Below are 12,272 nucleotides of genomic sequence, written 5' to 3' on the forward strand. Positions count from 1 at the left end.
CACTGAAGACTGGAGAAGGCTCCTGAAGAGAGAGTTTCCTAGAGTGGGCAGTAGATGGGACTTAGCTCTGAGACAGGCCCCTGTGAAAGGAAAAAAAACCTCTGTCTGGACATGGGTCAGCAAACACGGTCATAGGCCACCACGCCTGATCTTGGGTCAGCAAGCCTTGTTACCCACGAGGGAGACTCAGTGACTCTTTCCCCAGGCGGAAGTTTGGGAGAGGTTGATACTGCAAAGAGAAATCTCTCCCGCCACTTCGGGAAGTCCCCAGTGTAGCAGGGACAGCCTGAGCCCTGATGTTACAGCTGAGGACATGAAGGGATGGAACGGTCTGTGTCTGGCAGAAGTACCAGAAGTGGGGACGTGTATCATGGTGATTTCCCTGCTGGCTCGTGAGAAAGCAAAATAAAGTTTCTTTTTGTATTGTTTCCTTCGCCATACTCAGTGGGAGGAGGTGGCACTCAAATCTGGCTAGGGCATTTGGGGACATGCTGTCCTGCCCTCCCTGACCGCACTGATCTTACAGTAGGGCTGCAAGGATCTCTGGGCACCAGGTCCATGGGTTCTATTCACCGAACACGGCAGGGATTAGGTCAGCACTCCCAGCTTTCGAGTCTTGCCAGCTTGGGTTCTGGGGACTTCCAGAAGCTCTGCCATTGACAGAAAGCAGGTATTAATGGCCAGGAAGCCCAACCTGGGATTGTCTTTCTGGAGGAACCCCTATCCACAGCACATTGTCAAATGTTAAATGTAATCAGTTTATTGTTTAAACTGAGGCTGGGCGGGGTGGGGGTGGGGCAAAAAAACTTGAAAAGAGTCTTTGGAAAATGCTGCGAGAGGACCTTCCGCTCCTTCAGCCAATAGCTGCTGAAATACCAGCCCACTGGGGCGTGGTCTATTTATCTTTAAAAAAGAGCGGCAAGCCTCGGCCCGCGCTCTTGGTTCCGGCGCTTGGTTCCCTCTCCTGCTCCGGCGACAAGGCTCCTTTCCTGACGGTTGGTGTTTCGTGAGTTTTACCCCCCAAAATAAATATCCCTTTAAATCTTAACTGGTGTGGGATTGTTTCGCACATAAGGAAAATGAGATTTGGTAGAGAATTTTGGAAATCTCTGATGTGTTCCTAAGGATCTATAAGACTCGTACATGTTCAGGAATGGCCTGGAAGCACCCCCAGTTTCTCAATTCTGCCTGATCTTGAGGCCTTGTGTACAAAGGAGATGAAGGCTAAGGTATACTTGTAAACTGCCTACGGACTGAAGGTGCCTCAGCCCACAGTGTGTCTAGCAAGGTGTAGACACTTACTAGAAACAAAGCATTGTTTAAAAACCTCTGCACAGTCATTAGCGGGCCAGTAACCTATCTGTACTGAGAATTCAGTCAGTGGCTGTAACAGGGAGACAGCTCTACAGAGTTTACCCCAGAAAGCTGCTAAACTAACAAACACACACCATCGAGGACAATAAGATAGCAAGAACAGTAAGCCTTGAGTGGAGGTGCTTTATTCTTCAGAACTGCCAAATTATATTACCCAAAGAGATAGTTTTTCTTCCATCTTCTTCTATGTATCAAGCTATGTGAGACTTGAAATAAATGAAAGTATGGCTTGTGTTTATGACATCACTGGTTGCTCGAAAAGGTCCTTGAGAGAGCCCAGATGTTAGATTTACTAGACAAACACTTTAATTCCGCTGTTACACTACATCCAGGTAACCAAAGGGAAACCGCGTCTAGGAGTTAAGGGAGGGCTCTGGGTGTAGTTCAGAGGTGGAGTGCTTGCTTCATGTGTCACAGCTTTGCTTTGAATTTCCAGCAACACACAAACACCTCAGTGTAGAGCCTGCACCCTCAGTGGGATGGAATTGCAGTTTATACCACCCACCCTTTTCCCTGACTCCCTACAGAGAGCCAGCTCCTGACTCGATTCTTTCCACTCATTCAGCAAGTCACCAGGCAATGTAACTGCTCCCATCTGTTCCCAGCTATAAACTGCTAGGGATGAGCTAAACAAATTCATATGTTTCACAGAAAACTACATAGGAAACACCTCAGGAACCAAGAACTTTGATAAAAGATAGAAAATAAGTGGACCAAACTGAAGACCGATGCGAGGCTTTTCATCTCTTCACCGCAGTTGGTGTTAGAAAGGATCCGGGTGTCTCGAAAGAGAACACACAGAAGGAATGTGAAAATATCGCAGCAAGGTGATTGTTTTTCCAAAAAGGGTGCACCAGTGTCCAAGCCAGGCTAGTAACACACGGGGCCAACACAGACCCCCTCTTTGATCTGTGTGTGATGTGGGTGGTGACCGTGTTTTATCCCATTTGTGGGAGTTCAACTTCACAATCCAACCAGACTGACTAATATGGCGTGAAGGAGATTCGGGGAAATATGAGTTCTTGCCAGGCGAAGTACCTTTACTTTAGGAAAAAAACTCTCACCACAGGGCACTGACGATGGACCCAAGAAATGACCCCCACCCAAGTCTACTTACTGAAGCAGTGACTTTGCTGACTGTGGATGAGGGGGTTCCTGCAAAGAGGAGGAGCTTGAAGAACTCTTTACCCCCAGTTTTAAAAGCTGGTGGCCAGAGGAGGTCAGAGATTTGAACCTCTGGCCAAACAGTGAGTCATGGAGGATCTGCCTAGGGGCAGGAGCCCCTGGATAAAATTGGCTCGGAGAAGCGAGGCAAAGCCGGCAACCTCCTGATGATTGCAGTTCAGGGACAGGAAGCCTCTGCATCCGCATCCCCAAAGCTGAGCATGGCTTCCTTTGCCCAGCAACCACTGTGATGATTGGTTTCAGTCATCAGCTTGCAGAAACTGAAATCGCTGCCTGGGAAGGGAGTTTCAGTGAGGGAGTGTCTACATCGGGCTGGCCTGTGAGGAATTTTCCTGATTGGGTTAACTTGAATGTGGGGGGGGGGCGCCATTTCATGCCCCTGGACTGAAAAGGAGAAGGAGCCTCCAGCAAGCCATCCAATGATCTGCTTCCTGACTACGGGCACCGTTTGACCAGCTGTGCCACTGTGACCTCCCGGAAATGATGGCCTGTGACCCAGAACTGTGGGCTAATTTAAGTCCTTTCTCCCCTAAGTTGCTTTGGTTAGGGTATTTTATCAGAGAGTTAGAATATTTCTGAGGCCACAAAGAAAGAGACCACCACTGTAATTAAAATTAGGGTTCTGTCTGCATCCTTACTTCTGCACAAGAGCTGTTACCCACAAAAGCGGTGGCCCAAGCACAGGTATGGCGGAGTCCTCCTGGTTTTATCCCTGATGTGAAAGAGAAGCTGGACTGTCCCTCACGGGTGGAGGACCAACCACAGAATCCAAACCTGAGTTGCTAATCAGAGCATCGAGGTAAGATGAGGAAGAAAAAAAAATTAAAGCATGAGTTTTTTTTTTTGTGTTTGTTTGTTTTGTGTGTGTGTGTGTGTGTGCGCGTGCGTGCGTGCGTGCGTGCGTGCGTGTGTGTGTGTGTGTGTGTGTGTGTGTGTAAGGAGGAAGTAGGGTCAGGAAATGGTGGCTTAGAGCCAGACAGAAACTGAAAAACAACTTTTGTGGTCTGGAAAGGGAGGAAGTGGGGCATACTTTGAAAGAAAAGATGTTTGTTGCATCTGAAAGAGAATTGGAAAAGAAACAGCCAAACACTGTACACATCATAGCTACGTGTTGGCACCTCCCACCTTTCAAGCAGGCTACTGAGGCTAACGAGGGATCTACCTCAGGTGCAAGAGTAAGCTCACAGTCAAGAGAAGGCCAGCATTTGAGGAACATGAATGGCGTGGGAGAAAAGGCACCGAGTTATACAGAATGCATTCATACCTGAAGGAACAGAAGGGCCGACAGACCTGGGCGTTCCCACAGCTGTAATTAGAAAAAGTCAGACGTCTTGGGAATTAGAAACTTGAATATTGGAAATCAAAACTTAGTCAGCTGAAGTGAGGAGCCGAAAGACCTCAGCAGAAATCGCCTAGATTCCCTGCAGAGTGAGTAAGGGGAGGAATATAGACGATGGGTGGAGGAAAATGGTGCAGAAGTTCAAAAGCTTATCACTGGGAACTGAAAAAGAAGGAAATGGAGACACAGGCGGAGGTACTCAAAGGAAGATCAGAGAAGCAGGACTTCCTGAAAGACTAAGACAGCAGGTCATTGGTTTGGAAGATTCCAGGCCCAGGTGGACACAGGAAGCACTTACAAGTTGGGGCTCATGGCTATAATCCTAGGTCTTGAGAGGCAGAGGCAGGAGGATTCCTATAAGTTCAAAGAGAGTCTGTGTACATAACAGAGCCTGGCTATAATTACAACTTCAAGTAGAAGTCTGAAAGAGCATCTTCTAGAACACTTGCTAGTGTTCCTGAGAGAAAAGAACTAAAAAGACTGACACCCAGTCATTCCCAGAGGTCATCCAGCTTGATCCCTTTAAGTCCCTTGTCCTGCTCTACAGGGCTAACGCCGTGGCTTATTTATGCTTTAGTCTTAAATCTGAGCAGGCAGCCAAGAATTTACAGACATCTCAGGAAACCTACAAACAAGAAGAGAAAAAGTATAATTTGAAGCTTGGCATGGTTGCTCATACCAGCAATACTAACAAGGCCAAGGCGGGAGGATTGTGAGTTTGAAGTAAGCCTGGGCTATGTAGTGAGATCTTGTCTCAAAAACAAAAGAAGTAAAGCTAAATTAGATCACAGTAGAAGAGAGAGAAAGCAGACAGGAGGACACTGCCACCCAAATCAGAGCTAATGGATTTATTTCCTCTGTGACGCGTGGGAGTGTGAAGCCGTTCTGCACTGTGTGGTTCTGGCCCAGTAACCCAACCTGGGTTGAAAACATTGCAAGTCAAATGCATTGAGTCTACGGGGCCTACTAAACATCCTAGCTTGCAACACAGTCTGCTAGTGGGGGCAGATGCCTATGAGAGTCGATCCTGTCTCCCCACGCCAGAGAGACATCGATCCATTCCCAACCCCCATGGCCTGACATCTCCCACGAGGCCCCACCTTCCAGTGGCAATCCCTTCCACATGAGTGTCGGAGGAGACAAACCACATTTACACCATAGAAACCTATAAATGATCAACGGGGATGTGAAAAAGAGTAGAACTTCACTAACGACTGGAAGCTACAAACCAAAACCACAGTGAAACGTCAGCTCGTACCTGCAGGGATGGCCGTTATCAAAGAAATCAAGAGGGAAGTGTTTTTGAGGGTGTGATGAAATGAGAACTCTTATTCATTGTCACGGGGGTACGGATACCATGGAGGTTCCTCAAAAATAAAACAAGCAGCAAGCAGTTCTGCTGGGCCTGCAGCCAAAGCCAATAAACCAGATTTGGAAGCATTTCTCCCACTGCCTTGCGTGCCGCAACGTTATTCACAGTGGCCAAAATACAGCGACAACGTTAATGGCTTGTTGACACGCGGTGGATAAATAAAAAGCCATGGGGGATTTTACTGTTTAAAATTTTATTTATTTATTTATTTACTATTATTCAACCTTAATAAAGGGGGAGTCACTGGGTCAAATAATCCCCAAAAGAGTCAGCTGTGAAAGGCGGATGCACAGCCGGTGACTACAGTGAGTGAGATGGACTGGGCAAACGGGATTTGCCAAGAGAATAGATCCTCCATCTTCTCGTCCCAGTCAAAAATGGCAGCTATGAGAAACGGTGGAAAGGCTAATTAGCTTGATTGTGGTGATCGTTTTACAATCTACACACACGCCAAACCATTGCATTGTGCACCTTAAGAATATACAATTTTTGCTGGGCAGTGGTGGCGCACGCCTTTAATCCCAGCACTCAGGAGGCAGAGGCAGGCGGATCTCTGTGAGTTTGAGACCGGCCTGGTCTACAAGAGCTAGTGCCAGCACAGGCTCCAAAACCACAGAGAAACCCTGTCTCGAAAAACCAAAAAAAAAAAAAAAAAAAAAAGAATATACAATTTTTAATGTCAATCATGGTTCTATAAGGCTGAAACGAAATAAAGATACATAGTATCTGTGCCTGAATAGGGGGAGGTTCTGGCCTGAGACCCAAGATACTATAGCCCGCTGGTCCTGAGGAGAGGGGTCAATACCTCACAGTCTTAGTTGGTCAGTGTGGAGGTGAGGGTTGGACCGAGGTGGCACAGTACCATGAGGTGTCAGTATTAAAAAGAACCTAATGTTAAAAAACAGAACTGCCGTGATAACATTGAGTAATGGTGATGGTCTTTCCGGAAAGGCGATCCCTAAGATCAGGGAGGGGGTTGAGACCTCTACAACATGGTAGGCTTCTTACATAAGCAGCACAGCTGGACAGCTGTGGAAAGTTCAGTCAGTGGCAGAAGGTGATGTGTTGATGCAAGTTCATCACCCTGCCCAGGTCTCTGTTATGGAAACAAGGCCCCTGGAAGTGGGGCCCGCGACAGGGAGGATAAAGAAAATGAAGGGCCTGTGTATGTGTGAGCCGGAGAACTACTACTTCACACGGATAGAGTCCATTTGTTTAACCCCAGTCACTCTGGGTCCTCAGACAGAGAGCTTGTGATCAAGACACGGGCTTTGCTTCCTCAGATGTCTCTGGGCCGTGAAACAAAGGCTCCAGTTTTGTTCATAGGAATGTCAGACTGGATGAGGCTTTAGTTGCCTGGAAAAAGAGGGAAAAAGAGGGATGAAAATTTGTAGCTTGTTTGGTTTCAGGCTGCCTCCTTGTCAGATAGCTTACAGGAATAAAACCTATCCGTCTTACTTGCCTGTGACAGAGACCTGATGTCCTCCCTGGAGAGCAAATCTGAAGTTGATGTAACAGTTTTTTGTTTGCTTTGTTCTTCGGGACAGGGTTTCTCTGCGTAGTCCTCTCTGGCTGTCCTAGAACTCACTCAGTAGACCAGGCTGGACTCGAACTCACAGAGGTTGGCCTGGCTCTGCCTCCCAAATTCTGGGATTAAAGGTGTGCACCACCACCCGTGACCTTTCTCTTCTTTCCTTTCTGTTCTTTTCTCTCTGGCATTGGTGATAAATCCCTCATTCATAAGTCCTCTATTTCTGAGCAAAACTCCGCTTTGATTTTCATAAGACAGGGTCTTTCTGTGTAGCCCAGGCTAGCCTTGAACTTGAAATCCTTTTGTCTTAGTCTCCTAGCTATGCCACTGGGTCTGGCTTTCCTGTTTCTGACATCCTGAATGTGATACATAGCCAATGTCATGTAGAATAAAATGCATAGAATAATGTGTGTGTGCATATTTTCACGTACACGCTAATGTGTAACAGAATAAAGGGTCATCCTGGAAAAGAAAGGAGAGTGACCCTAAGGTCATGTATATTTTGCTTATGTTGTTACTTTATTCTTATGACGGGAATGCATTATCTTTTGGTTAAGAAACAAAAATAATTGCTTTGGAAAACACTCTGACGACTTCTGAGAAAGCATAGTTACCATATGAGCCAGCAGTTCTGCTCTTGGTGTACGCCAACTGGCCTGGAACAACAACACACCCACGCAGAACGAAGGTTCAGAGAAGAGCCATCCATCCATTCATAATAGCCCCAAGTAGGAAACAACCCCAGTGTGTGCCAGCTGAAAGGGAGACCGTGGAGCAGAGCCACAGTCACAGTGGTGGAGTATGACTCGGCCATGAGAACCACAGGAACAACTGATCCATACGCTGAGGGACGGACCAAGAGAAGGGCGCCTGTCACAAAGGGCCGCATGGGGGCTGGAGATGGCGCAGCAGTTAAAAGCACAACCTACAGGAACCCGAGTTCAGTTTTTGGCATCCATGTCAGGTGACTCACAACCACTTTAACTTCAGCTCTAGATGATTGACACCTTCCCCTGGACTACTCTGGTCCCATACAGGTACATACATAAGCAACAGTAATAATAAAGATGATGATGATGAGACAAAGGGGGCCTGGGAGATGGCTCCGATGCTTGAGAACATTTGCTCTTGCAGAGGGTCCACATTTGATTCCCAGCACCCACATGGTGGTTCGCATCCATCTGTAACTCCAATTCCAGGGGTTACAGGTGTCCTCTTCTGACCTCCTTGAACACCAGGCACACACAGGGTGCACATACATAAAACACTCAGCAATAAAACAAAAATGAAAGGAAAGGGTCATATGTTTCCATGAGCCCATACTCATGAAACATCCACAATAGGAAACACAGACAAGGAAATGAGCGGGGCATCAAGGGCTGGGAAGAGGAAAAGGATGTGGGCGGAGAATGCAGCCTTCGCTGCAATGCTTGCCTGGCAGACAGGAGGCTCTGGGTCCAGTCCTCAGCACTGCAGACACCAGGCGTGGTACTGCACACCTGCAATCCCAGCGAGGAAGGTGCAGAAGGAAAGAGGACGAGAAGTTCAAAGTCATGAAGTAAGTTGGAGGTTCGTGGGGGTTAGAGACCTTGTCTCGAACGGAACAACATTGAGGGTGTTGTTCTCACGATGAGATAAGGAGTGGAGTCTTGGTCTTGCTGATGGCTGCACAACTTTGAAGGTACTAAAGCTATCACTGGCATTTTTTAAAATATTTATTTATTATGTATACAATATTCTGTCTGTGTGTATATGTGTGCAGGCCAGAAGAGGGCACCAAACCCCTTTACAGATGGTTGTGAGCCATCATGTGGTTGCCGGGAATTGAACTCAGGACCTTTGGAAGAGCAGGCAATGCTCTTAACCTCTGAGCCAGCTCTCCAGCCCCCACTGGCATGTTTTTATCTGTTGTTGTTGTTGTTGTTGTTGTTGTTGTTGTTTTTGAGACTAGGGTCTTACTGTGTAGTCCAGGCTAGCCTCAAACTCATGGTGATGCCCCTGCCATAGTTTCCAAGTGCGTGGCGCCACAGTGAGCTTCATTTGACACATTTTTAAGTAGATGGTTATGATTCGTGAGTTGTATCTCAACAAAAAATTTATTAGCCAAACCAAAACCCTCCATGATACTCTGAACGAATAGTAGGGGAAACAAACAACCAAGAGCACGCCAGAGAAAATCAAGGTGGCAGTAAGGATCCTGGAGCGGGGACACTTGAGTGACACCAGAAAACGGGCCTGACAGTACAGCCCCCAGGCAGACAGAGATCAGGTCCTGGCAGCACAGCCCCCAGGCAGACAGAGATCAGGTCCTGGCAGCACAGCCCCCAGGCAGACAGAGATCAGGTCCTGGCAGCACAGCCCCCAGGCAGACAGAGATCAGGTCCTGGCAGCACAGCCCCCAGGCAGACAGAGATCAGGTCCTGGCAGCACAGCCCCCAGGCAGACAGAGATCAGGTCCTGGCAGCACAGCCCCCAGGCAGACAGAGATCAGGTCCTGGCAGCACAGCCCCCAGGCAGACAGAGATCAGGTCCTGGCAGCACAGCCCCCAGGCAGACAGAGATCAGGTCCTGGCAGCACAGCCCCCAGGCAGACAGAGATCAGGTCCTGGCAGCACAATTGCTAGGAAGATGGAGAAGATATTCTAATGTGACATTTACTCTCTCAATCTGACCAGCAGAGTGCCGAAACAAAGGGCCCACAATGATGTGGGAGTCTTCTGTTTTGTGATGATTTCATTGGTTAAATAAAGAAACTGCCAGGGGCTGGAGAGATGGCTCAGAGGTTAAGAGCACCGACTGCTCTTCCAGAGGTCCTGAGTTCAATTCCCAGCAACCACATGGTGGCTCACAACCATCTGTAATGAGATCTGGTGCTCTCTTCTGGCGTGCGGGCATACATGGAGGCTGAACACTGTGTACATAATAAAAATAAATAAATCTAAAAAAAAAAAAGAAACTGCCTTGGCCCTTTAATAGAACAGAAAATTTGGTAGGCGGAGTAAACAGAACAGAATGCTGGGAGAAAGAAGCTGAGTCAGGCAGTCGCCATGATTTTCCTCTCCGAGTCAGACACAGGTTAGAATCTTTCCTGGTAAGCTACCACCTCGTGGGGCTACACAGATTATTAAAAATGGGTTAATCTAGATGTGAGAGCTAGCCAGTAAGAGGCTAGAGCTAATGAGCCAAGCAGTGTTTAAAAGAACACAGTTTCCGTGTAATTATTTCGGGTAAAGCTAGCAGGGTGGCGGGCCGCAGCCTGCCGCTGCTCCTATTACAACACCACAAGATGAGAACTTCCCCAGGAAAAAGAAAAGGCCCCCACCAGGATCAGTGAGGGTTTCTCTGTAGCTTTGGAGCCTGTCCTGGCACTAGCTCTTGTAAACCAGGCTGGCCTCGAACTCACAGAGATCCGCCTGTCTCTGCCTCCCTAGCGCTGGGATTAAAGGCGTGTGCCACCACCACCCAGCGGGAGGTAGAACTTTTATCCTAGGAAGAGACATTCCACAGTTCCAACAGTCTGTCAAAGCATCTTACCTGATGAGACTGAAGCCCAGACCAACCAGGGATGATGGTTGGCAGGACCACACCTTGACGGAACTGCCGAGATGTGCCTATTCCTAGCCCTTTATTTAAGCTTACTTAGACAGTCTCATTTCAGGATCCCCAAGATGGACACAATTCCCAATGTGGTCACATTGAGTAACTCTCCCCTTTCTGCCTTTTACTATCAATTTGGCTGCTCTTATTGGGTTCTTGGGGATAAGTACAGACGTGGCTTCTTGAGGTAAAGACTGTGGTCCCCAAGTTCAACGACAAGCCTGGCCAAAGCAGGAGGAGTGCAGGGCTTGCTTTCCTATCTGTCTTCAGGAGAGCCAAGCTTCAGGGTTGTGTCCCAGCTGGGTGCTAATCCCAGCTAGGCCTGCTCACTCATTGTGTCTCCTAGGTGACAGGTGGGCCACTGGTAAGGTTCATTTTCCTGGAAGCCAGCTTGATTCCTGGGCTGCTGGGATGGAAGGGAATCGGATCAAAGCAAACAGGGAGTGTTTAGTTAATCACCCTCTAAAGGACACTTGGCCGAGAGAAAGGAAAGCAAAATCCCCACGCAGGATCCTTATTGTGGTGTGAGCAGGAAGCTGCCTAGCTGGGTCCTGGGATGGCTGAGGGGCTTTCCTTGAGCATGAGGGAATTCCCATGGCTTAACAAGGTGTTTGGCAGACCTGCTCTCCATAACAACCCAGCCTCATGTGGTCTTCAGCCTCAGCATGACAGCAGAGGCCTCCCACCTCAGATAAGCTGCGTAAAATTTCCAGTTTAGAAGATGTCCACAAGGGAAGGATGGGCGTGGCAGGCCAGATTCCTGAGTCTGGTTGAAGGGGAAATGGGAACCATCCACGCTACTGTCCCATCTCTCTTTCCAGCTAGATGCTAACTGACCAGCGTCCCCACATCTCTTTTTGAAGAAAAGGGAGGAAGAGTCCCCATATGTGCCTGGAGGTGGTACCTCCCCTGTGGTCCTCTGGTGCAGCTAGCTTCTCTCAGAAGAGCAGAGCAGGCGGTGGCAGTCCCATTGGGCAGCCACCTGAGAGGCTAGGAGGTTGTGTCTGACTTGCCCGAGGCCGTGCAGAAGTCCTTAGTATAGCTGAGACAAGATGTTGGCTTCCAGAAACCCCGCTAAGAGAGAGACCTTTGCTTCAGGATAGACCCTTATTGGTTTTGAGGCAGGATGGAAAGGCAGAAAACTCTGGGGACACAGGAAGAGAAAGGAGTCCCCACATAGAAAAACTTCTGGTGAAGTTTCTCTCCACCTGAAAATCAAGAATTCCAGCACCCTTTAGACCTTTCTCATTCCCCAGATGTACACCCACGGATCTCCAGGAACCCATCAGAAGCCCTGTTTACAGCAAAATATATGTCCCAACCCCTTTTGTACCACCCTAGTTGATCTTGGTTTTATTTTATCTGATTGACATCCTACCAAGGTACCTCTAGAGCCATTCTATAATCTCATTTATCAGAGAGAGACAGAGAGACAGAGAGACAGAGAGAGAGAGAGAGAGAGAGAGAGAGAGAGAGAGAGAGAGAGAGAGAATATGAGGGAAGTATGTTTCTTGGCAACCATTTGAGAGCCACCAAAATGATATCCAGGGCTAATTTCAGATGCTTAACTGGGGACTCTATGAGAAACCTAATAGGCTTAGGGTATGTCTTTCTTCCCCAGCACTCTCTTTCCTTTAGTTCTCATGCTTAAGATCTAGGTTAAAAGCCAGGTGTAGGGGCACACACCTTTAATCCCAGCACTCACGAGGCAGAGGCAGGCAGATTTCTGTGAGTTCAAGGCCAGTCTGGTCTACAGAGTTCCAGGACAGTCAGAGCTACATAATGAGACCCTGGCTCAAAAGGTAACACATACAAAACAAAACAAAAATGATCTAGAGAGCGCGAGAAGGTGGGAGGGAGGGAGGGAGGGAGGG

General features: G+C 48.0%; 1 long non-coding RNA gene across 1 annotated transcript in view; it reads left to right on the top strand.

The window, feature by feature from the left end:
- Positions 1-8,237: 8,237 nt before the first annotated feature.
- Positions 8,238-12,272, top strand: part of LOC126496880 (uncharacterized) — a 10,230-nt gene continuing 6,195 nt past the window's right edge. Inside the window, exon 1 of the long non-coding RNA XR_007590477.1 lies at positions 8,238-8,359. This is a non-coding gene — a long non-coding RNA (uncharacterized lncRNA). The remainder of the gene's footprint in view (positions 8,360-12,272) is intronic.

Source organism: Alexandromys fortis, unplaced genomic scaffold (assembly GCF_014885135.2).
Source record: "Alexandromys fortis isolate MF-2015 unplaced genomic scaffold, M_Fortis_MF-2015_v1.1 scaffold_20, whole genome shotgun sequence".
Lineage (NCBI taxonomy): Eukaryota > Metazoa > Chordata > Mammalia > Rodentia > Cricetidae > Alexandromys > Alexandromys fortis.